Raw genomic sequence first — 27137 nt, forward strand, 5'->3', positions numbered from 1 at the left:
GTGCCTTAAAGTTAAGATTAGAAAAACTACAGTTATTATTTTTTATAAGGCTGGAAGAAAAATTCAGGCTGGTTTCCTGCTTCAGAATAACTTGATTGATTGTGTGTCACATTACAAATACTTAGGTGTTCACTTTACTGCATCTGGAAGTTTTCATCTAGCTAAAACTGAACTATATAATAAGGCTCGTAAGGCCTATTATAAACTAAGAAAGGATTTTATAAATTTGTCTCCGGGAATAAAATCCTGTGTACATATTTTTGATCATACCCTTAAACCCATTCTGTTATATAATTCAGAGGTATGGGGAGGTTATAATGTTTCATGTAATAAATTACAATCCTCATTTAATCGTGAAAATATTTATAAAAATCTTCAGTGTGGGTGTACACAAAAGAAGTGTAAATTTTGCTGTATTATCAGAACTGGGGCGTTTCCCCATACATTATGATATTGTAAAGTCAATTGTTAAATACTGGTATAAATTTGAAAATCTTCAGTCTGAATTCAGTCTGCTGAACGATGCTTATATATGCAGCCAAGATATTAAACAAGAAGTAAAACATTATGAAAAATGTTTTTGAATATATATCTAACAAACTAATTCACACTAAATATATTAACAATTGGTATGTTAGCCAAACAAATGCTTCTGATGGAAAATTGTTCAATTATTTAATATTTAAACAAAATTTTGGCTATGAGAATTATCTCTCTTTGGTTAATAACTTTGATTTTAGAAGACCTATTTGTAGATAACGTATATCTGCTCATAAGCTGCAAATTGAATTTGGTCGTTTTTCTAATATTCCACGAAATGAAAGAATTTTCAAAAAATGCTCCTCTGGCTGTGATGAAGATGAAACCCATTTTTTAACTTCATGTGAAAAATTAAAGTCTGATAGAGATGATCTCTTTGACTTTGTTTGTCTGATAGAGATGATCTCTTTGACTTTGTTTGTCATAAAATACCTAACTGTACTTTACTAAACAATCAGCAAAAATTGATTTATTTATAAAAGCTGTGAAAACAATCAGGGGTGGTGTTGTTAAACCCCGCCACATTATTTATGTGTGTGCCTGTCCCAAGTCAGGAGCATGTAATTCATTGGTTGTCGTTTGTTTATGTGTTACTATTTGTTTTTCGTTCATTTTTTTTACATAAACATGGCCGTTAGTTTTCTCCTTTGAACTGTTTTACATTGTCTTATCGGGGCCTTTAATAGCTGACTATGCGGTATGGGCTTTGCTCATTGTTGAAGGCCGTACGTAAGATTCGTCCTATGTCACATCCTAAGACCAATTTTAGGATGGACCTAGGATCAACTTAAGACACTCTTAAGTTGTATCTCGAAGCTATCTCGGGCGCATCTTATTTTAGGACTTCCTATACATATCCTAAGTGCGAAATTTTAAACCGTTTAAGTAATTTTGTTATAAAACATTTATTAATGACGAAACAAATTAATAAAACTGTTTATGAATTTTATAATTATATGTATAGAATTATATGCATGATTTCAAATGTAACTTTATTAGGTTAGGATGAAGATAGGAAGATCTTAAGACACATAATTAGGTGTCCTAAAGTTATGACGAAAAATGCGATATATCCTAAGTTAAGAGAGCTTCGAGAACACTACTTAGGACAAAGACTTGTCATAAGTTGGTCTTAGGACACGTCCTAATCCTAAGATAGCTTCGAGAACACCACCCCAGGTTCTTAATGCTGTTGGAAAATTTATTCAAGTCAATACGAGTTAGATGTATTAATTTCTCATATAAATATATTATATATTATAAACCAATGTTTTTATTATTTACAGTCTAATTGAATCGTGATTATGCATGTAAATTCTATGTATCTATGCTTATCAATGTTCTTTTTCGTTATACTTGTATTCTCTATATGCCCCTTGTGGGCCCTTAATTGGAAATTAAATATATCTTATCTTATACTTAGCTTACATGAAGAAATTTATAATAAATATGCTACATGGTTTTATGGGTCAAGCTAGTCCTACATATATGCCTACGTGTCATCTTTTCATAATTTAATGTTTTTAAGCTGATATTTTCATATTTTTGCTTTTTTTTTAATATTTACGGAGCTCGGTGGTAGCTTGATAATAAAAACAATATCTATAGCAAATATGCAAAATGAATGAAACGAAAATACGAAAATTAAAGAAAATGTAAATATCGCCACACGAGTTTTGTGTTCTAGGACCAGGCTCAAGAAAAAAAACAACAATATAAATAAAGGTGTCAAACGAATCCACCCTTGGATGGGAATACAATTTCACGAAAATCGCCAACTAGGATGTATTTCTCAAAAAAAAGAAGAAACAATGTAAAATTGCACTCTTTTCTCCTTTTGATATTGTATAGATCTGTACGAAAGCCTATTAAGGTCACAATTTTTTTTATCTCGTAATTACGAGATAAATATATCGTAATTACGATATAATATTTGTTTTATCTCGTAATTACGAGATAATTATCGCGTAATTACGAGATAATATTGTTATCTAGTAATTACGAGATAACCTTTTTTTTATCTCATAATTACCAGATAATTATCGCGTAATTACGAGATAAGAAGTTTGTTTTTATCTCTTTATGACTTTAAAAGGCAATAACTCCTTATAAAATATTTACCCTGTCATTTTTGCTCTAAATGCTTTAGTTTTAGTAATATAAACCATAAACTTCATTCACCCCCCCCCCCCCTCCCCCCAAGCAGACATTTGACGTTGTATTAACATCAGTTTGACGTCAGACCCTAACGTCGCGACTACGTTAGATTTTGGTTGTATATGAATTTTTTTAAACGTCAAAAATTGAAGTCTACCCAACGTCAAAAACATACGTCCGTTCAACGTCTGTACAACGTTGGTACAACATCCGACCAACTAACAGGATGAACCTAAATAAAGATGTTCAACGTCTGTACAACGTCTGAATAACGTCATAACAACCACATTAAACCTTGTTAGATATCCTCAGATATCTGTACAACGTCTAATCAACGTCATAACAACCACATTAAACCTCTTTATTTAAACATCCACTAATGCCTGTACAACGTCTAAACAACGTCCTAACAACCAACATTAACCCTCTTTAAATATCCTCAGATGTCTGTACAACGTCTAATCAACTTCTTAACAACCAACATTAAACCTCTCAAAATATCTGTAGATGTCTTTAGAGCTGATTACAGACGAAAGTAAATCCTTATTAACGTTCTTAAATTGTACAGCTTTAGGTAATGAAACAACAAATAAAGGTAACGTCCTGAATAAGTGCTTCAACATCTTGAAAACATCTTCTTTTGACTCTATGTGCTGAGTCTGAAGTGGAAATACATGTATAAGATTTTGTCCAGTAGTAGAACCAAACAAATATCAATTAGCTAGTATCTAAAAAGGAGAACTATGAGCTTTGATCACTTGAAATTGTGTTGAAACAAAACAATAAATAATTGAATGAATCTACATATTTTATTGTTGTATTTTTAAAAACATCAATGTCAATTTTCTGCTCCATTTCTATTGATGCCCGTTGCTCCATCGGTTGATGACGCAGCTTTTTTCTTCTGACTAATTCTCCTTATCTGTCCGGTAGATACTTCAGGTAAGCTGTCGTCATGTTCCGTTTCTAAAATTAAAAAAATATGTAATTTTATATGTGAAAACCAAACAGTTTAGAGGCAAAGTTTTACACCCCTGAATTCAAAGCCTTAGAAATTGTTCTAGGTATATCTAAAATATTCTTTCTATTTGTTTTAAAAAAAATAGCAGGAATCATACATTGCAAATACAGATCAGTGATCGAAAATAAGAAGTATTTTTTATTCAAATTATCTTGAAATATCCACGAGATCTTGACAGTCATTCACTGAACTAGAGAAATACTAATTAATGCACCGCAAGCACCGGGATATTAACAGTCACACATCTTGGGGAAACAATAATTCACTGCACGCACTAGGTTTTGACAGCCACTCATCTTTAGAAACAATAATGCCCCCTCTCTCTAAAACAAAATCATCGATATCTTGCAAGTCACTCATCTTGGGAAACATAATGCACCACAAGCACCGAGATCTTGACATTCACTCAACTTGGGATACAATAACGCACCACAAGCACCGAGATCTTCACAGGCACTCATCCTGAGAAACAATAATGATCAACAAGAACCGATATCTTTGCATTCACTCATCTTTGGAAACAATAATTTATGCACCGCAAATACCAAGTTCTTTACAGTCACTATAAAATGCACCGCCAGCACCGACATCTTGACAAACACTCATTTTGTAAAATAAAACACCCATAAACAAAAATATGTCCATAGTACACGGATGCCCCAATTCCACTGTCATTTTTTATGTTCAGTGGACCGTGAAATTGGGTTCAAAACATTATTTGGCATTGGATTTAGAAGGAACATATCATAGGGAACATGTGTACTAATTTTAAGTTTCAAGTTGATAGGACTTCAACTTCATCAACAACTAACTTGACCAAACATTTTAACCCATAGCGGGACAGATAGACGAACGAACGGACGGACGCACAGACCAGAAAACATATTGCCGTTAAATGGGGAATACAAATGTATCCTTCATTGCCAGATAGACCCCTATAATTTTGATATAATTCATAGTAAATATTATTCATGTATAATTAATTATATTGATATATTTTATCATATTTAAATTCTTCATCAAAAGATAATTTTTGCATGTTTGCTATAAGCAAGAAGTAGATACAATGACACTTTGTTTACATTTTTCTTCAAACTGTAATAAATCCCAGTCTTTTGTGATACTTGTTTTGTCTATGTTTAGATATCAAAACTATAGGAACATTTGCTTTTCCCTTGAGTTTTTAGTGGCATCTTCACCTTTGATATAGATGCTGATGTAATTCTTTTAATTTCATATTGAATACCTCAGCATTTAGATGCTGGTTTCCAACTATTTTTAGATGCTGGCATCCCATCACATTGGAATGATGACATCACATCATTTTTGGAAACTAACATCCCAATATGGGGATTCTGACATCCCAACATATCGGGATGCTGATATCCAATCATTTGGCATCCAAGTAGTATGGGATGCTGGCATACCAACAAACATATCGGGATGCTGGCATCCCAAAATAAGGGGATTTTGGGATGCTGGCATCTCAACCATTCAGACATACCTTTTTCCATGATGTCATACGAATTTAAATGCTGCTTCCTAATCAATCGTATTAATCCACCAAGATAACACCCAGTACATTTCCTAAGGTTTTGATGTGTGTTGAATGCATTTGAAAACAAACCAGTAAACCAGGAAACATAAGAAATTACTGATGAATGCCTAGAATATGATAATTTTTGTTTTTGTTCAAGTCCAGGCAGTAGCCAGTTTAATGCATATTGAGAATGAGAAAGCATGTGTCAGAGAGTGAAATGTATACTTGACCAACATACGGAGTCTGATTTGTAAAGTACTAGTTCACCATGTGAATGCTGATGTCAACAATTAGATATTGATAAAACTATGTCAATGTACTTAGTTTTCCAATAATTGGCAAAGTTTAATGTTATTTTTCTAACTTTGATTACCATTATGTAAGACATGTATACATGTTATTGTGATTCGAAGGACTTTTATGTTGAGTTTGTGAGTAAGATCCCCGGTTTACACATCAATAACCTCTAGAAATAATGTGTTTAATCCTTATAATTCTTCAGCCAAACATTTGTGATGGCTACTATATATACTTACCATCAAAAGCACAATGGCAAGTCGTAACTAAGGAGTACGCCGCCATCTTGACTTTCTAAAGAGGTTATCTTATACTGGTGTTCTAGGCGCCTTCGAAGATAACCAGATCGGTCCGAGGATATAACTTAAAGGGGGCATGGGTTTTTTCGAGTAAGAATGATGTTTTCGCGATTTTTTTAGTTTATAACCGCGATATCATACTTTTTTTTAACATTATTTTATATGGAATTTCCGCTCTGAGATTTTATTTACACCTTTCTGGTCAAAATATATTTGTTTAAACAAAACAACAGAATAACTTATTTATTTAGGAAAAAAACATGATACCCCCCTCTTTTTGCAGGTTAAATTGTCGTTCCCCGAATAGTTGTTCATAGAAGAAATATAGTTGCCATGTGTTTAGTCGAGTTATTGTATTTTTGACACCACATCACACGTTTCGTACTTAATTCTATTTAGCAAATATAGAATTCAACATCACATTGGAGGAAGAAATGAGGGGGGGGTGTGAATGTAAGGAGCGTATAGCCATTTTGGTACGCAGTCTTCCGGATATTATTTAAGAGTATTCGGTATCACCGTGTAAAGGCAAATTTTAAAGGGAGAGGGGGAGCACATGAATCGAAAACAATGGTTATACAGAACAATCATTATGTATTATCAGAGAAAGCAAATATATGGACCACGATATTCAGCAAAACATACCTTCATACTCTTGCCTTTGGTAACACACATCACGTTGTACAAGGCTATGTCATTTTCGCAAACACCTAGACAATTTGGGTATGCTCCTCCCCCTAAGATTCACCCATTTCAAATTGTTGAAGTGCATGTTTGTGAAAACAAGAGAGTTTTGCAAATCGTGTTTATAACCAAAAGAAAGAGTTTTATGCCTGATTCCGTGGTCTACCGTTTTACTTTCTTTTTTATTTGTATATGCTGGGTATGCGCATGCATGGTACGCGGTATTCCAAAATAGAGTATATAGCATTCAGTTACATAGATTTGTAATGTTTGGTAATCTTACAAATACAAAAAACCTTAATGGCATTCAAACAATCACCCCGAAAACGAACTAATAATCAAACAATCACCCCGAAAACGACCTAATAATCAAACAATCACCCCGAAAACGACCTAATAATCAAACAATCACCCCGAAAACGACCTAATAATCAAACAATCAACCCGAAAACGACCTAATAATCAAACAATCACCCCGAAAACGACCTAATAATCAAACAATCACCCCGTAAACGACCAAATAATCAAACAATCATCCCGAAAACGACCTAATAATCAAACAATCACCCGAAAACGATCTAATAATCAAACAATCATCCCGAAAACGATCAAATAATCAAACAATCATCCCGAAAACGATCAAATAATCAAACAATCACCCGAAAACTATCTAACAATCAAACAATCACCCCGAAAACGATCTAATAATCAAACAATCACCCGAAAACGATCTAATAATCAAACAATCACCCGAAAACGTTCTAATAATCAAACAATCATCCCGAAAACGATCAAATAATCAAACAATCACCCGAAAACTATCTAACAATCAAACAATCACCCCGAAAACGATCTAATAATCAAACAATCACCCGAAAACGATCTAATAATCAAACAATCACCTCGAAAACGATCTAATAATCAAACAATCATCCCGAAAACGACCTAATAATCAAACAATCATCCCGAAAACGATCTAATAATCAAACAATCACCTCGAAAACGATCTAATAATCAAACAATCACCCCGAAAACGATCTAATATTCAAACAATCACCCCGAAAACGATCTAATAATCAAACAATCATCCCGAAAACGACCTAATAATCAAACAATCACCCCGAAAACGACCTAATAATCAAACAATTATCCCGAAAACGACATAATAATCAAACAATCACCCCGAAAACGATCTAATAATCAAAAAATCACCCCGAAAACGATCTAATTATCAAACAATCATCCCGAAAACGATCTAATAATCAAACAATCACCCCGAAAACGATCTTATGATCAAACAATCGGGGTATTTTAATATGCCTAAATATTAAAAAAAACATTACAATCTACAGTATAAAAATAAGGAGATGTGGTATGATTGCCAATGAGACAACTATCCACCAAAGTTCAAAAGAAGTGGATGTAAGCAATTATAGACAACCGTACGGCCTTCAACAATGAGAAAACGCATTCTGTATAGTCGGCTATAAAAGGCCGGACATGAAAAATATGAAACAATTAAATTGAGAAACTAAAAGCTTAATTTATAACAATTTGAAACAATTTACGAAAAACAAATATGACAAACATGAACCAACGACAACCACTGAACTTCAGGTATATATTTACCTTAATTACTGATCTTGTGTCATTAAAATTTTATCAACGTTATAGTTTTTGGAAGCAATACGTTCAGAAAACTCGTAATTATTCCCGTATACTCTTTGAACGCGGCAATCCATATTGACAAATTAGTTGAAAAGAAACTCTTGTTAATTGTATATCATTTATATTATACCTGTGTCCCCTGGGAACTAAGTTTGACTTTCCGTATGTTCAAATATAAGGGAGACAAACACAAATTTACAATGACCAAGTTTAGGCGTATTACGTACGTCAAACTATATGGTTTTTGTTTAATTTTTAAGTTAATGGTCAGAGGGAGATAACAATGGACATTTATTTGAAATGTTATACAATACATGAGTAAGAAAATTATTTGTTTTTTCAACACTATCACCCAAATATTTTTTTTCGACATTAGCACTATTATGTATAAACGGTATTCGAAAAATCAGGAATCAGAACATTATCTTGTCCTCTTCTTGACCACATTATATTTTTTCTCATAAAATTTGGGATCAAAATATATTTTAGGAAAAAAACATAACCCCTCTTTTGAAGTTAAATGGTCAATCTCTTAGTGTATTTTTATTGATGCTAAACTGAGTAAATATTTTAATAAAAAAGAGAGGAAATATGTCGGTGAAACAAAAAGTTCAAATCTTATTGAAAGTGCCCGTGAACTCACTGATCATGCACGGGTGATTCTATTCATAAAAAGAGGGGGAGCCAAAAGAGGGCGGTAACAACTAAAAAGTGTCCGTGTAAAACCCGTTAATGTACTGTTTTCTATAGCTCTGCTGGGGTTGGGGTGGGGGAGGGGGCAAAGTCGTACAAATTACGTTAAAGTACTTCAAAAAACATAAAATTATCTAGTATAAGCATGAACAGGAAGAGAATACTGCTAAGAACCTTTTTATGGGATTGCCGCTTTTCGGTCGACCATCGTGATATGTGGAGTAACCACGTACAATCACTCATGAACGATTGTGGACTTTTAAATCTATTAACCCCCAATAGTACTAACGGTCAATCGTATGTGAAAATGAACATTTCTCAACAAGAAAGATCGGTGATTGCTTAACTAAGATGCGGAGTGTTCCCGCTAGAAATCGAATGTGGACGCTATCGAGGAATTCCTGCAGAAAGACGCTTATGTAAGATATGCAAGTCAGGCGGGGTCAATGATGCGAATCATTTTGTACTCACTGCATGCTCAAAATATGCAACACAACGATTTACCATGTTAACAGACTAACAAACAAATATATATAACTATGATCTTACAAATCTATCCGATATGGACAAACTTAAAACTTTTACTCAGCAATGCTCAGTACAGGGATAAAAGTAGTTACCAAATTCATTATTGTTATTTTCAACATTCGTACATAAAACGTATCTGTAGCAATTTTTTGCACAAATGACAGATACATATTTGTTTTTAGTATAATTGATGTTTAATATTTTTGGGACAAAGTGCTTTATAAGCCTATGGAGGCTGGCTGATATTTGTATTGTACAATAGCAAGAAATGTTCAATTGCACAGTATTGCACAATAGCAAGAAATCTCCAATTGCACAGTATTTTGCAATAGCAAGAAATTTTTAATTGCACAGTATTGCACAATAGCAAGAAATATCTAATTGCACAATATTGCGCAATAGCAAGAAATTTTCAATTGCACAGTATTGCCAATAGCCAGAAATATTCAATTGCACAGGATTGTCCCGTTTTCAAATTGGTCTACATTAAGATCCAAAGGGTAAAAAAATGGACTTTATTTCATTTCAACAAAAATTGAATTCTTAGGATTCAAACGCATTGATCTCAGCAATTTCTTCACTGTCGTTCCCTCAATAACTGCATTAAACAGTTTCTAATCATTATTCATTCAAAACCTTTTTATTATACCAATGTCTCACACACAACATATTATAGTATACTGTTGTCTATCAGTCGATTATCCGCACTTCAGACAATAACTAGAAAACACTTCCCCTACTTTCAAGAAACTTTGTTGAAATGTTTATATCTATTGACATTAGCTCCACATCGATTTTATAAATTTTAGAATTTTCATTTCCATGTTATGAAGAGAGATTTTATCCTTAAAAAAGAGAGAATTTTCCAATTTTGAACAATAACACAAAAATGCATCCATCACCTTTAATTAAACTTTGGTGAATTGTTTACACTATTGACCTAAGGTCCCTTTTGATTGTTAATAAATTTCAGATTATACATTTCTGTGTTATGAATTTTTATATATGGCTGCTAAAAAAAGAAGGGATTTTATAGTTTTTGGACACCTATAAGTGCAGGAGTTTCTGGCTACATTGAAAACCCATTGGAGGCCTTCAGCTGTTGTCTACTATTTGGTTGGGTTGTTGTCACTTTGACACTTTCCTCATTTGCCATCTCAATTATTCACATAAAACACTTCCACATCATTTTATAAAACTTGGGTGAATTGTCTATGTCTGTTGACTTCAGCTACATTCCAAAATTTAAAACTAGGTTAACAACTACAGGTCCCCAAATAGCCTTCAACAATGACAAAAGCTCATACAGCAGTCAGCTATAAAAGACCTTAAAATGACAAATATAAAACAAATGAAATGAGAAAACAAATAGACTAATAATTGTACAAAACAAAATAGTTCAACCTTTAAGCAAGCTTAAAAGGAATCAAGACATATCATGCGCTTACTGTGCAGCTATTAATTAACAAACTCCATTTTCAAACACTCAAACAACTTATTCATAGAGAGGGATGGAAGTTGTAGCCCCCTTTTTGGGAGTAAGGGCCGGGGGAGGGAATTTGGAGTTGGAGGTAGAAAAGCGGGTGTTAGGGGAAGGGAAGTGGGAACAAGGTACCCCTGTCCATCCCCTCAGTATAAGATCGAGGGTCTGGATTGGGGGGGGGGGGTCTTTCATTTCTTTATTCTTTAATTTTTGAAGACCATTTTTCTCTATTCTTTATTCATTTTAGCCACTATTTTCTATTGTTTTATATTCCAGTACCCCCGATTATTCATTGTTATTCTTTATTTTTTTATACCATTTTTGTCTATTCTTTTTTTCACCTTTGTTTTGCATGCTGCTGCATCCATCATTTGCAAATATTCTCTATACTTTTTTTTATACCCTTTTTGTCTGTTCTTTTCCCTTTGTTTTGCATGCACCTTTTCTCTATTCTGAAACCCCATCCAGACCTTTATTAAAATATTATTTTGTAACACGGTCTAATAGTTTAATATATAAATATAGTTGAAATGAATTGGTATCGAGCTAGCAGACGTTAGATGAACTTTGTATATAGTCTTACTTAGGAAGCGCACATTTATTTACTCCACAACCCACACCCCATAGTAATAATGAGCAATTATACGGCACTTCATTGGTTGACTGCATTCTTTTCCCACGGTACGCACATGCGTGGTTCATGTAAACAAATGGCAGTCTGAGACTGACAAACAGTCAAGAAAAAAAAAAGAGAGAAAATGTAAATATATATATTGTGAACTTTTAAACCGATTCTGAAAAGAAGTGCTCCTTTGAAGGAGGGAATTCCTTACACAGAAACAGATACAGAGAATGGCACAAGGGAAGCTGCACCTTGACGATGGATATACCGCAATACACTATATAAATTATCCCTTTACAAAAAAACAAAACAAAGGTGAGAAAGTGGGACATTCAAATTCTTGTTTGGCACTGGCTACGGTTACATGGAAATGTAACAATAATAAAAATATTATTGTTACATAGGAGACTAAATGCCGGAATGCAAAGTCGGGTAAGGAACCGAATACTTACGAATGTAACAATAATTACTGAGGCTACGGTTACATGAAAAACAGCAATATACGATGGGTCTATTGAAATGTACTAGATAATAAAAATTAAAGACATTTATTTTATATTTACAATACATACAATTATTAAATATAAATTCTTTAATTATTTATTTGCAATGACATTTTCTACATATCCAGTAAGTGGTTTTTGGAGCATTTCTGAGTCCGACACATTTTTGGTGAAACCACTCCAAGCAGCCATCACACACCAGTGATGCTGCACTGTGAACGTCCGTATTGCATACTGTACAGTTCCATTCTGCGATATCCCTTTTTGGTGAAAATGCAACCTTTAATGTTTGCCATGCTTCCGGTGAACAATACTTTTTTCACTCGAGCAATGTTTATGTTCTCGTCTTATATTTTGGTTGGAAGCATGTGATGTAGTTTTATGTCATCTTTCAGTATGGTTACATTGCCGTCCATTACGGATGTAAGGTTTATCTCGGATTTCAGTATCCAACTCAGCATAGCTGAAAAAACAATAAATTATAAAAATGCAAGACAAAAACGAGGCAAGAGAGTTCCAAGAGGCAGAGGCAGACATACTACTCTGTTAAAGAAGATGTGAGGCTGTTCTCGAAAGCTATTTGGCATAGCTAGTCACAAAACAAACATTTGATTTTAATTTCACCAAGGATTTGTATAGTCTAACTATACAAATCCTTGATTTCACATATAAATATGTTTTTAATGAGCACCATATTGAATTACTTAACTTACATGCGTAATGGGTCTTAGACCCTCTGCATTTAAATGATGTAGATGTAGCAAATATGTCGTTGAAAGATGTCGAAAAAAAGTTGGAGACTTGGTCTGTGTCAATTCAAACTTTGAATTATGAAACGAATTGAATATTATGACCCATTGATATTCGTTTATAGGTTAAAATAACTTACATTTGGTTTGGACGAGCTCCATCTGATTTTGAAACGAAATTACGTCCTCCGTGGATACATGTATACCGAAGTTCACAGTATTTTACTTCACAGTTAGCAAACTTTGTTATAGATGAATCATTTTTTTTAGAATTGCGTTTGTATAGCTGAATGAAATTTGTGTCTTGATATTGTTTCAGTTTTGTTTCAAACGAATCCCAAGTTTTAAATTGTTCACCCACAACAAAATTGGTCACAAGAATCTCTTCATCCATTGTGCATTGTATAATGACAGTAATACGAGTAGGTGTGCAGTTAAATACTTGAAGTGAACACTTTTCTCAGCCCGAGTTCTCAACAACAAACCATTGGTCTATTTTTTCACCTTTGGCACTACTTATCCAAAGTAGTATCTTTAAAACACCAAAACCATTTATACTTTAGAAAAAACAATTTAAACACCATTTGTTAACGATAATATTTATTATTTATTATTATAACAAGTATTATTTCGTACATATGCAAGATTAAGGCAACAAAACTATACAAGATTTAATTTTATTGATTGCTGTTTTTCATGTAACAATAACGCCATGTAACCGTTGCCTCAGTAATTATTGTTACATTCGTAATTAATCGGTTCTTTATCCGCCTTTGCATTCCGGCATTTAGTCTCCTATGTAACAATAATATTTTTATTATTGTTACATTTCCATGTAACCGTAGCCAGTGCCTTCTTGTTTTGGCCCATACGGTATACGGTCGTTCCCGCCCCAAGACGTTTTGTCCCACGTCGATTCGGGCCGTAATCCAAATATAACTAAGCCGTTTTGAAACGGTATGTCTTTTCACAACCGCACACCACCGCACACCGCCGAACACCCAAATTATTTTGTCTTTTATCGTTATCAATGTGAATTAAATATAATATTCAAGTCATTAATTCAACAAATCAGAAGATTTAAAGTCCAAATATCTACAGAAAACAGAAAGGAAGAGTCTTATAACACCACACTTGTTGAACTCTGCTGACCCCCATGGACACCTCAAATATACTTTTTTTTTTCCATTTCTTCTTCTTCTAACTCTTCTAAAAAACAGACATTAGTAATCTTACAATATATTTTGTGAAACTTTTAAAACGTATTCAACATTTACCGGACCGTACAGCAAATGCTGCAGTTCTACTATTAATTGGACAAATTCCTATTGAAGCAGAAATCCACAAAAGAATCCTTGGTATTTTTAGAAACATTATTGATAATGATAACTCTGTCGAACGTGACTTAGCATTCCGTCAACTTGCAATGAAAACCGAGTCATCAAACAGCTGGTTTCGTAAAGTAGTTACAATTACAGAATTATATGATCTGCCGTCACCTCATGATCTACTTGTCAACCCTCCTTCAAAGTCAAAATGGAAAAAACTGGTTAACTCCTTAGTAAACTACTACTGGATAACTAAACTAAAATCTGAAGCGTCAGAAAAATCATCTTTAAACCTTTTAAACTATACTGATGCTGAATTTGGAAGCATTCATTCTATATGGAATACTTGTGGATCTGAACCTTACTCTACCTTACGTGCCTGTATCAAATCTAAGTTAGCATGTAACACTTATACTCTTCAATGTGATAAGTCTAAATTTAGTAAACGACAAATTAGTGTAATCTGTCCGCTATGTGGAACTGAGGATGAGAACCGGTTACATTTTATCTTGAGATGCAGTAGTTTAGATAATGTGAGAAACAGTTTTATACAGAGTCTCAAAACTTTTATTAAAGATGTTGTAACTACTAAACTTTATGATGAACTATTTAGTTCCGAAATCAACACTTTACAGTTAATTATTGACTGCAGTGTATTTCATTTTCTGTCCAGAGGCGATGTTTTTAAAGTGGAATGTTTTACTAGAGGACTATGTTTTAAGTTACATCAGGTGCGATCGAATTTATTGAGGTAGTACTAATAAATTAATATCAAACAGCTTAAAGGGAAATCACATTATTGTTTATACGCATCGCTCTCGGCGCCGCCATAGTGTCGTAACTGTATTATGACGTCGCCGTTTTCGAATCCGCCGTAAAGGTTGCTAATTTATGAAAAAGCGAACGCTCGAAGGCATGTTCCACTAAACTTTCGACAGGAGACATGATAATGGACATATCATATTTTTTACAACTGATATGTTGTCACTAGCGAGTTTCAAGATTGTATTGGGGTTTACCTGCGGAAAACAAAATAATGGGCAAATACTGCAGAATAAAAGAAAAAAAAAGATTGAATGATGAGGTGCTAACATATAAAGAATAAAAAAAATATTGGAAACACGAAATAAACATTTATAAATGAATGACCCACTATCCAGACCAATATGATAAGAAGGATCTACCAATACAAAACACATAAATATCATGCATAATCAGAACTAAGAACGTTGGAATTTCATAGCATATTCAATGTAACTTATATTACCTCTCCGACCATTTTCTCGATAACGAAGTCGGTGGCATATAATTTTTTTTTTTATATTTTCTGATGTATATGTTCAATATCTAATTGAATTGTAAATTTCCAAAAATATTATGGACTCATCTTGATCTTATGTGCAAAAATGAAAATGTACTCGAAATGGACAAAATGTATGGCAAAAAATAGCCGAAAGTGGTCAAGAAATGGCACAACTTTGGCAGCGTATCGCCGCGATGTGGTATGTAGGGTTCAGCGTATATTTTCGGCTTGGGGGGGGGGGGGGGTCTGGTACATATAGACCAAGAGTACCAGCATGTTAGCGTATAGCAATCGGAATTTTTCAACTTTCAGTTTTCTCATATCACATGCATGCAACGTTATAACTATTATAGTCTTATATACTACATGTATAAATAATTCATCAATCATTTCATTTCATTTAAGTATTTATCCGGCTTAGCATGTCGGGTTTTTATAAAGCAGAGTAAAAATGAAATTCATATGTTCTAGTTCTGAATATGCATTAAACTTGCCACTGGACGTAAATGTGTGAAGTCCTATTTGAAATCTTTATTTAGTTCACATGTAACGACATAAATGATCTAAGTGTCGTCCATCTTTCCCAAATGTTCCTTTGATATCTAAGGCCTCTAAACCCTGAACAGTTGGGGCAAGTTTGGATACAATATTTGAGTTTGATACGGTCTAAATTTGGATTGTGATACAATTTTTGACATAATATAGGTTTCTGACACAAAATAAATGTGGTCAAAGGTATAAAAAATCTATTGTGCAATACTGTGCATTTGGAGATTTCTTTTCGAGATATTTCAACAAATTTGCAAATAAATAAAATAAACGCCACCCCCTCTCCTTTTGGAGTAATTACCACCAAACTCAATCCCAGCCTTCCCTGTGAGGTGTGGAACCTTGTAGTACAATTTTAGTTAGATCCATAACACAAGTTATTGTAAAATTATTAATAGTAATTTCAGTAAAATGCTTGTTTGTGGCCTCTAATTCCTGAACGTTTTGCGCAATAACATGTACCCCTTAAATCAATTTCAGCCTTTCATTTGTGATATGAAACCTTGTGATCAATTTCAGAAAGATTCATTACTTCTTAATGTCATATTAGAAATTTATGAAAATCTTACGTCGTAACCGGGCGTATAATAATTCAACACATTCTATACATTTGGCTTTACCAGTCACCAACAAGAGAAATATTTAACACTCTTACACACACACAAACACATGTCTTTATGTAGAGATATACACATGTCTCACAGAGTATTGCTAAACTGGAACAAACACATGAATGGTCCGTCTGGTGAAAGAATATTCCACTCATATAGACAAATGTTTTGTGCTGATGCCCATGTAATATTTGCCACTGAAATTTTTGCCACTGAAATTTTTGCAAAAATCAGAAAATGCAGAAAACAATGGTAAAAAAATTAATAATAACATGTAGTAATAAAAGTTCAGATGTAGGTTCGAGTTTAGATCACTCAATGTGATCACTGTCGACAGTGATAAAGGTATATTGTCGGAGACCGTGACTGAAAAGTACATCCAGTTTTTTTACTCGTTAATTATTGTTTGGTTCTTTAAACAAAAATAGCCAACATGATATATCAGAGAATGCTTAAATATTGGCACACAAATTCAATTCATTATATTTATTTTCAAATTAACTATCATTAATGAGGGGTGGGGCAGAGCGGTCCTGATCCCGAAGTCCCGACCTCAAAAACATGAAATCCCGAGGTCCAGAATTAAAAAAAAAATCCTGACAACCCGAACTTCGAAAAAAGAAATCCCAGATCCTGAAAGGGTCAATTCCGAAATCCCGAGCTTAAAAACACCTGATCCCCACGTCCTGAAAAATAAAGGTCCTGTCCCTCTCAATAATCAGTATTGGCAAACATATGTGCATTTACCACGATGACAATGAAAGATAAATGTGATAAAAGAATATACATTCAAACAAAAGGAGGTGCACCAACAGAAAATAGCATGAATAGAAACCACATTCTTACTCTTAAATAAATTTCATCGGATCTCAAAATTTAAACTCTCAACAGAATTTTTACTCTATCTGACAGTATTAACTCAAGAAGTTTCTAAGTGTAACTCGAGCTTAAACTAGAAATCTTACTGGAAAAAATATTCGAAATCAAAATAAAACTGAAACTGGAACTTAATTTGTGTCGATTCTGGAGCGTTGTGTTATAACAGAAATGTTAGCCAATTTTAGATTTCTTCCGTAAACGGTGTCATTGAGAGCTTTTTTTTAAGTGCCGAGTTTGTGGCTTTTTAAACACGGCAATTCTGGTTTTATCTTCCCCACGGTACAATGGACAAGTTAGTGAATTTATTCTGTTTGTAGTCTAAATGGAACGTGTTACTTTTCAGCCTAGATACCCTTAATCTTCCGAAGTAGAAGATTCTAAATCTGCAAGCCGTAAATTAATTTTTTAATTCAGCATGAGGCACACATTAGTTTTTCCTAAACAACAAATGCAATTAAAATTTTTAGATGACTCCAACTTTGACACTTACTTTTTAATAAACGGTTTCTGAATGTTTAATAATGAATAATCAAAATACCGTAAAAAATATTGTAATATACAAAAATATATAAAATTTTAACCCAATAGTCAAAGCATTGCAAGAAATGCTGCTATGCTAGCAACGTTGTTCCATAACGTAAGGAGAAAAGGTTATAATTCCCGCCAAAAATTGATAATAAGATTATTTCCACTGAAGCGGATTTAAATTATCGGTGACCCCCCTTTTTAGCTCACCTGGCCCGAAGGGCCAAGTGAGCTTTTCCCATCACTTTGCGTCCGTCGTCCGTCGTCCGTCGTCGTTGTTAACTTTTACAAAAATCTTCTCCTCTGAAACTACTGGGCCAAATTGAAACAAACTTGGCCACAATCATCATTGGGGTATCTAGTTTAAAAAATGTGTGGCGTGACCCGGTCAACCGACCAAGATGGCCGCCACGGCAAAAAATAGAACATAGGGGTAAAATGCAGTTTTTGACTTATAACTCAAAAACCAAAGCATTTAGAGGAAATCTGACATGGGGTAAAAATGTTTATCAGGTCAAGATCTATCTGCCCTGAAATTTTCAGATGAATCGGTCAACCAGTTGTTGGGTTGCTGCCCCTGAATTGGTAATTTTGTGGAAATTTTGCAGTTTTTGGTTATTATCTTGAATATTATTATAGATAGGGATAAACTGTCAACAGCATTAATGTTCAGCAAAGTTAGATTTACAAATAAGTCATCATGACCGAAATGGTCAGTTGACCCGTTAAGGAGTTATTGTCCTTTATAGTCAATTTTTAACCATTTTTCTTAAATTAAAGTAATCTTTTACAAAAATCTTCTCCTCTGAAACTACTGGGCCAAATTCAATCAAACTTGGCCGCAATTGTTATTGGGGTATCTAGTTTAAAAAATGTGTCCGGTGACCCGGTCCACCAACCAAAATGGCCGCCACGGCCAAAAATAGAACATAAGGGTAAAATACAGTTTTTGGCTTATAACTCAAAAATCAAAGCATTTAGAGCTAATTTGACATGGGGTACAATTGTTTATCAGATCAAGATCTATCTGCCCTGAAATTTCCATACGAATTAAACAACCCTTTGTTGGGTTTGCTGCCCCTGAATCGGTAATTTTAAGGAAATTTTGCTGTTTTTGGTTATTATCTTGAATATTATTATAGATAGAGATAAACTGTAAACAGCAATTATGTTCAGCAAAGTAAGATTTACAAATAAGTCAACATGACCGAAATGGTCAATTGACCCCCTAAGGAGTTATTGTCCTTTATAGTAAATTTTTATCAATTTTCATAAAATTTGTAAATTTTTATTAACATTTTCCACTGAAACTACTTGGAAAAGTTCATTATAGATAGAGATAAATGTAAGCAGCAAGACTGTTTAGTAAAGTAAGATTTACAAACACATCACCATCACCAAAACACAATTTTGTCATGAATCCATCTGCTTCCTTTGTTTAATATTCACATAGACCAAGGTGAGCGACACAGGCTCTTTGGAGCCTCTAGTTTAGTAATGCTTTTAAAATCTCCCCTGAAGCTGCAACTAATGCAGAAGTTTGAAGGAAAAAACATTAGTAGATTTTTTTTTATTTCAAGAAAAATCTATAATAAACGGCAATTAAAAATGGCGGGAAATGTAAAAGGCCTTAAAAAATAAGGAAAGTGAGAAAAATAAATGTGTATAAGATAAAAGTTCCAATTGACTGTTTTAGTTAAACCAGTTCAACATCGTTTTTTTAATAATTTTGCCTTTTTTTAGCATTTTTGAGCGCTATTTCTATATTACAGTTTAACGCAATTTTTTTACTTTTTGATGACGTCATATCTCGAAAACAACATCGGTGACCCCAATTTTTTTTTTGCCTAAAATAATAAAATAAGCATGATATGTCTAAATTCGAAATTTCAATGGATTATTATTAGTAGTTTAAATAGTATGATTTCCCTTTAATGAATAAGTGTACAAATGTGACAATTGATAATTTGAAATGGAGCAAGGAACATTTTAGAGTCCAATGACTTGCGCTCCAGTTTCGGTCATGTATATAATCATGGGATGTATTTATTCTCGTGTGTAAATAGAGGTGGTGGTTAATGTGTATAAACAATCAATACTAGTGCATTGGATTAACTGCAATATATATACGTATGATATTCACACTGAAAAGTGGGTCGTCTGATATAGGCGGAACAGTACAGACTAAAGTAAAGTCTATAAAATAGCTGTACCAATAATTATAATAATAAAAGAGGAAAATATCAAAATCTAACCAATGAACAGAGATCAAGGATACTTGAACTGATTACTAAACTTTTTTTATGAATATATATTGGAATTTTATAACACACATAATCTGAGACTACACATGTGTTATAGTAGTCTCAGACATAATGTAATCCGGAAAGTGATGACTCTGGAGATGTTTTTCCTTATATAAATATAGATTTTCGATTTTAACATAAAAATGATGCCCATAAAAATCGAAAAATTGATTAAATTATATGTAATTTAATTTATTTTATCGTTTTATTGTATAATATCAAATTTTTTCTTAGTGGTTGGTGGTTTTTCGGGTGTTCGGCGGTGTTCAGTGGTGAAAAGACCCACCCGTTGTGAAAGGCTTTATTAATCTTACCTTGTAATTAGAATTTTGATTTTGGGCCATGTTTTCAAGTGTGTCCAAATTGGGGTGCAAAATTAAGCTTTGATTGATTTCAATAAGATAAGATACAAAGCAATGTAAAAAAAATGTATTACAATGATTATTATAATTGTTACAATAATGAAACAAAATGATACAAATCATAAACATGGTGAATCTAATAATATATTTAGGCCCATTTTTCAAATTGGTCCACATCTGGATCCAAAGGGTTCAAAATTAAACTTGTTTGATTTTAACAAAAAATGAATGGTAGGGGTTTTTGCTATGGCAAAAATAAAAATAAATTTGTGGTTCTAGTTACCACGGTTACATCTTTAAAAAATAAGGTTAGGTAGGTCGGCAATTTTTTTTATTTGGATTGTCCAAATCTGGAAAAAAATCGTGCATTCTCAGTCCGATTCCGGAACTATCATGATTATACACACACCTACCAGAAGTTTGCCATTTTCTATATGTTTGATTGTAAAATAATCAGGATTCAGTGGTTGTCGTTTGTTGCTGTACATCATATAAAAAAGAAGATGTGGTATGATTTGCCAATAACACAACTATCCACAAAAGACCAAAAACATTAACAACTATACATGTAGGTCACCGTACGGCCTTCAACAATGAGCAAAACATTTGTTTTTCATTCATTTTTTTGTATCAAATTAAATCAGGGTGTTTTTTCTTTATGTCCCACAACAAAATGTTGGGGGGGGGGGCATATTCATTTACCCCTGTCTGTCTGTTTGTCCGAATTAGGATACATTGTTTGTCCAGCTATCTCCTCCTACAGTTTTGGATGTACAACTTTAATATTTTGTAGGATGTTCATACACAAAATGAAGGTGTGCATGTAGCCACAGGATTTTGATTTTTTAAAAATATTCTGAAAATGACAGGAAGTTGGACTTCGTCATTTTTTTGGTTTTATTGTAAGTGTACTTTCATTCTGCCATGTATTTATTCCAGGTAACTGTTTTTCTCTAGAGAATATTGGATGTTAAAAGTGTGAAAGCATTGATCTTGATATCGTTGTTTTGTTTATCATGTTTATGTTAGACCGGTTTATTGTTTACATAAATAACATGAATAAATGGGTTGAAATTAAAACGATTTTCAAGGAACCAGTTTAATTAATCTGAGCCAATCTAGTAAATAATATTGATGATGATGAGGAGGATGTTTTTATAACTCAAAATACTGTATCAATGATCAGGACATTGAACTTGATGTAAACCAAATTTAACATTTGTTTAAAGAGCAGATTTGTTTTTACATTAAGTTTCATAGAAGCATCCTTTGATATTGATATAGAAGATATGATTTTATATCCAAGTCAACCGAAAAGCAAATACACATTTTCTATATGTTTGATTGTAAAATAATCAGGATTTTTCTAGTTTGTTCTTATGTTGTACCGTTACACCACTGTCCCAGGTTAGGGGAGGGTTGGCGCATCTTCAAACTGGATTAACCCTGTCACATTTTATAGCACTGTATATGTGCGTAGCCCAAGTCGGGAGCCTACATCATGTACATGGCCTAAAATCATGGTAACCCAAGTCGGGAGCCTACATCATGTACATGGCCTGTAATCAGGGTTTGATGCCAACAAACTTGTTTGACCCTGCCACATTCTGTATGTGCCTGTCCTAAGTCAGGGGCCTGTAATTCAGTGGTTGTCGTTTGTTGCTGTACATCATATAAAAAAGAAGATGTGGTATGATTTGCCAATAACACAACTATCCACAAAAGACCAAAAACATTAACAACTATACATGTAGGTCACCGTACGGCCTTCAACAATGAGCAAAACATTTGTTTTTCATTCATTTTTTTGTATCAAATTAAATCAGGGTGTTTTTTCTTTATGTCCCACAACAAAATGTTGGGGGGGGGGGCATATTCATTTACCCCTGTCTGTCTGTTTGTCCGAATTAGGATACATTGTTTGTCCAGCTATCTCCTCCTACAGTTTTGGATGTACAACTTTAATATTTTGTAGGATGTTCATACACAAAATGAAGGTGTGCATGTAGCCACAGGATTTTGATTTTTTAAAAATATTCTGAAAATGACAGGAAGTTGGACTTCGTCATTTTTTTGGTTTTATTGTAAGTGTACTTTCATTCTGCCATGTATTTATTCCAGGTAACTGTTTTTCTCTAGAGAATATTGGATGTTAAAAGTGTGAAAGCATTGATCTTGATATCGTTGTTTTGTTTATCATGTTTATGTTAGACCGGTTTATTGTTTACATAAATAACATGAATAAATGGGTTGAAATTAAAACGATTTTCAAGGAACCAGTTTAATTAATCTGAGCCAATCTAGTAAATAATATTGATGATGATGAGGAGGATGTTTTTATAACTCAAAATACTGTATCAATGATCAGGACATTGAACTTGATGTAAACCAAATTTAACATTCGTTTAAAGAGCAGATTTGTTTTTACATAAAGTTTCATAAAAGCATCCTTTGATATATTGACATAGAAGATATGATTTTATATCCAAGTCAACCGAAAAGCAAATACACAGAAAAACTTCTGCAATTCAATAAATATTAATATTACAATTAGTGAAAATTTAAAAGCTATGATTTTATAGATTTGCATAGAAAAATTATTTAAATCTTATTCGTTGATAAGCATTATTGTGTTATCGTGTGTTCAAATGAGTACTTATCACTCCAGCAATGTATGAATTTAAAGCACTAGTGTAATTGATCCCGGTATAAAATAACTAGTGCAATCATTCCAGTACAAAATCACTAGTGTAATCATTCCTTGTTTAAAAACACTAGTGTGAACATTTCTTGGATGAAAACTCTCCACTTTTTACTTTTTAAATCAACTATGCAAGTTTCAAATAAACTAAAAACTATAAAGCCACGTTTTATATATATTTCCCCTTCGAAAAAAACTTTTTAGAATCTTATAATTACTGGTGGATGTTTAACACTGGAAGCGGATAGAAAACCTTGTCAATGTTCGTTGGTGGATAAAAATCAATGGGGATTTTCTTCATCCGGATAAACAACACTAGTCAAACCACTATTACACTAGCTGCACAAAGAGATCCTGGTTTGTCCCGCTATCTCCTCCTACAGTTACATCATCATACACAAAGAGATCATGGTTTGTCCAGCTATCTCCTCCTACAGTTACATCATCATACACAAAGAGATCATGGTTTGTCTGGCTATATCCTCCTACAGTTACATCATCATACACAAAGAGATCATGGTTTGTCCCGCTATCTCCTCCTACAGTTACATCATCATACATAAAGAGATCATGGTTTGTCTGGCTATCTCCTCCTACAGTTACATCATCATACACAAAGAGATCAGGGTTTGTCTGGCTATCTCCTCCTACAGTTACATCATCATACACAAAGAGATCATGGTTTGTCCCGCTATCTCCTCCTACAGTTACATCATCATACACAAAGAGATCATGGTTTGTCCCGCTATCTCCTCCTACAGTTACATCATCATACACAAAGAGATCATGGTTTGTCCCGCTATCTCCTCCTACAGTTACATCATCATACACAAAGAGATCATGGTTTGTCTGGCTATCTCCTCCTACAGTTACATCATCATACACAAAGAGATCATGGTTTGTCTGGCTATATCCTCCTACAGTTACATCATCATACACAAAGAGATCATGGTTTGTCCCGCTATCTCCTCCTACAGTTACATCATCATACACAAAGAGATCATGGTTTGTCCCGCTATCTCCTCCTACAGTTACATCATCATACACAAAGAGATCATGGTTTGTCCCGCTATCTCCTCCTACAGTTACATCATCATACACAAAGAGATCATGGTTTGTCTGGCTATCTCCTCCTACAGTTACATCATCATACACAAAGAGATCATGGTTTGTCTGGCTATATCCTCCTACAGTTACATCATCATACACAAAGAGATCATGGTTTGTCCCGCTATCTCCTCCTACAGTTACATCATCATACACAAAGAGATCATGGTTTGTCCCGCTATCTCCTCCTACAGTTACATCATCATACACAAAGAGATCAGGGTTTGTCTGGCTATCTCCTCCTACAGTTACATCATCATACACAAAGAGATCATGGTTTGTCCCGCTATCTCCTCCTACAGTTACATCATCATACACAAAGAGATCATGGTTTGTCCCGCTATCTCCTCCTACAGTTACATCATCATACACAAAGAGATCATGGTTTGTCTGGCTATCTCCTCCTACAGTTACATCATCATACACAAAGAGATCAGGGTTTGTCTGGCTATATCCTCCTACAGTTACATCATCATACACAAAGAGATCATGGTTTGTCCCGCTATCTCCTCCTACAGTTACATCATCATACACAAAGAGATCATGGTTTGTCCCGCTATCTCCTCCTACAGTTACATCATCATACACAAAGAGATCATGGTTTGTCCCGCTATCTCCTCCTACAGTTACATCATCATACACAAAGAGATCATGGTTTGTCTGGCTATCTCCTCCTACAGTTACATCATCATACACAAAGAGATCAGGGTTTGTCCCGCTATCTCCTCCTACAGTTACATCATCATACATCAGTGTTAAATTTATAATTTCCTATGGTCAGGCGGGGGCATCATTTGTGTCTTACAGATAGAGTAACAATTTCAAGTTGTATGCCAACATAACTGTTTGTCAAATCTAAAATATGTGGAACTATACTCATGCATATGGCAGAGCAGAAAAGGGGAGTGGGGCATTGTCCATATCTAGTTTGTTTTACATTTGTCATTTCATGGCCTTTTATAGCTGACTATGCGGTACAGGTTTTACTCATTGTTGAAGGCCTTACTGCATGAACTGTGACCTATAGTTGTTAGTTTCTGTGTCATTTGGTCTCTTGTGGAGGCATTACTAGCCTGATTAGAGTTTTCTACCACATCTTGTTTATACATCTGTACATGTGATATGTGATAAGGATGTTGCACAGTGTATTATGTTTTTATTTCATTCTGGCAAGAATTTTTGCAATTTTAGCCGTAGTGGATACTTCTATCAAATGGAAATTCAGATGACAGAAGTCTGTCAAAATGGAATTGTTCAAAATTTATTTTTCAGAAATGGAAATTTCTAGGGTCAGGGGTTTGAACTAGTTTTTTAGGGTCGGTCAGATTGGTTGAACTGGAACTCACATATATTTTCATTTGGCCTTTGTTGAATTACTTATATTTTATCAATTTCATTTAATTTTTTACATTAAGAGTTACTTCCCTTACAATGTGTTATGACTGTGATGGGATTTTTTTCTCTCTCGCTGTTATCGGAAAAAAAGCTTTTCATTTAGCATTTCTTAAAATGATCAGGGTCTAAGTAGCACTATTTGTAAAAATGGCCGGCTTATATAAAAATGTCTACTAGTGTACTCCCTGTTTGGTTGATAAAATCCAACCATAAATCTGATATACAAACGTTCATGACAGTTTCACAAAATAATTCCCTATCCTACCGACCTTATTTTTGGGGCCATGCCACAGAAAATACACTTATTTTTTGTTGTTGGCCTAATAACATTTGGAATTGTCTTCACATTGTAATTATTTTGAGTCTTTCTCTCCTCATTTTCATATGATTCTTACTTATTTCTTTAATTTCAGGGAGCCTTTGTTGCACATATCCTGAATACCTCAAGATGGTGACAGATTGGTACTGAAGACAGATCTAACCTGCTGCTGTGATTGGTGTTTAACTCAGTCCAACAGCGAGTCCAACATTTCCTGTCTGGTTAGTTGGTAGTAATTTCTTTGTACAGTGAGAAAAATTTAGAACAATATATACAATGTGTACTTATCCTCTGTTCTCTACAACCTAATCCTCTTTGTTATTTTTATTGGACGTATTATGGTAAATCGTTGCACCTCCATCTGTCTGTCGTCAGCATGTCGGACAATAACTCAAAAATGTATTCACCAATTTTCATGAAACTTTAGTGAATCGTTTATTTTGATTTTTATAAATTTTAGATTTGACGTTTAAGTTATGGGATTTTATTCCTGAAAAATGGCGGATTTCCAGTTTTCTTACTATAACTCAATAATGCTTTGAACAATTTTCATGAAAGTTTGGTGAATTGTTTATATATATTGACAATATATAGCGGCCCTAAACTATATAGTAGAATCATCCCTGTCATTCTTTCATGTCCCAGTGAAGAAATCCAATACACACTACAGATATACTCATTGGGGATATACTTTCAGGGTTCTTGAATGTTTAATCCACAGTACTTCATTTTGGTTAATATGGACATACCGGTTTAATCTACTTTCTCTTTCCCAGGTGGCACTTGTTTTCTTTTCTTATGTGTCCCTAAAAGTGAGATGAGGTCACTGTTGTATTTAAAAAGCATTGCCAAAAAGTAAAATCACAAAAATACTGAACTTAGAGGAAAATCAATTTGGAAAATCCATAATCACATGGCAAAATCAATAACAAAACACATCAAAACGAATGGACAAGAACTGTCATATT

At 33.8% G+C, this 27137-nt stretch overlaps 1 protein-coding gene across 1 annotated transcript in view; it reads left to right on the plus strand.

Moving 5' to 3' along the window:
• The window catches only part of LOC134691415 (uncharacterized), a 328275-nt gene that overhangs the window by 150226 nt on the left and 150912 nt on the right, over positions 1-27137 (plus strand). The gene's annotated exons all lie outside the window — the stretch shown is intronic.

Source organism: Mytilus trossulus, chromosome 11 (assembly GCF_036588685.1).
Source record: "Mytilus trossulus isolate FHL-02 chromosome 11, PNRI_Mtr1.1.1.hap1, whole genome shotgun sequence".
NCBI lineage: Eukaryota > Metazoa > Mollusca > Bivalvia > Mytilida > Mytilidae > Mytilus > Mytilus trossulus.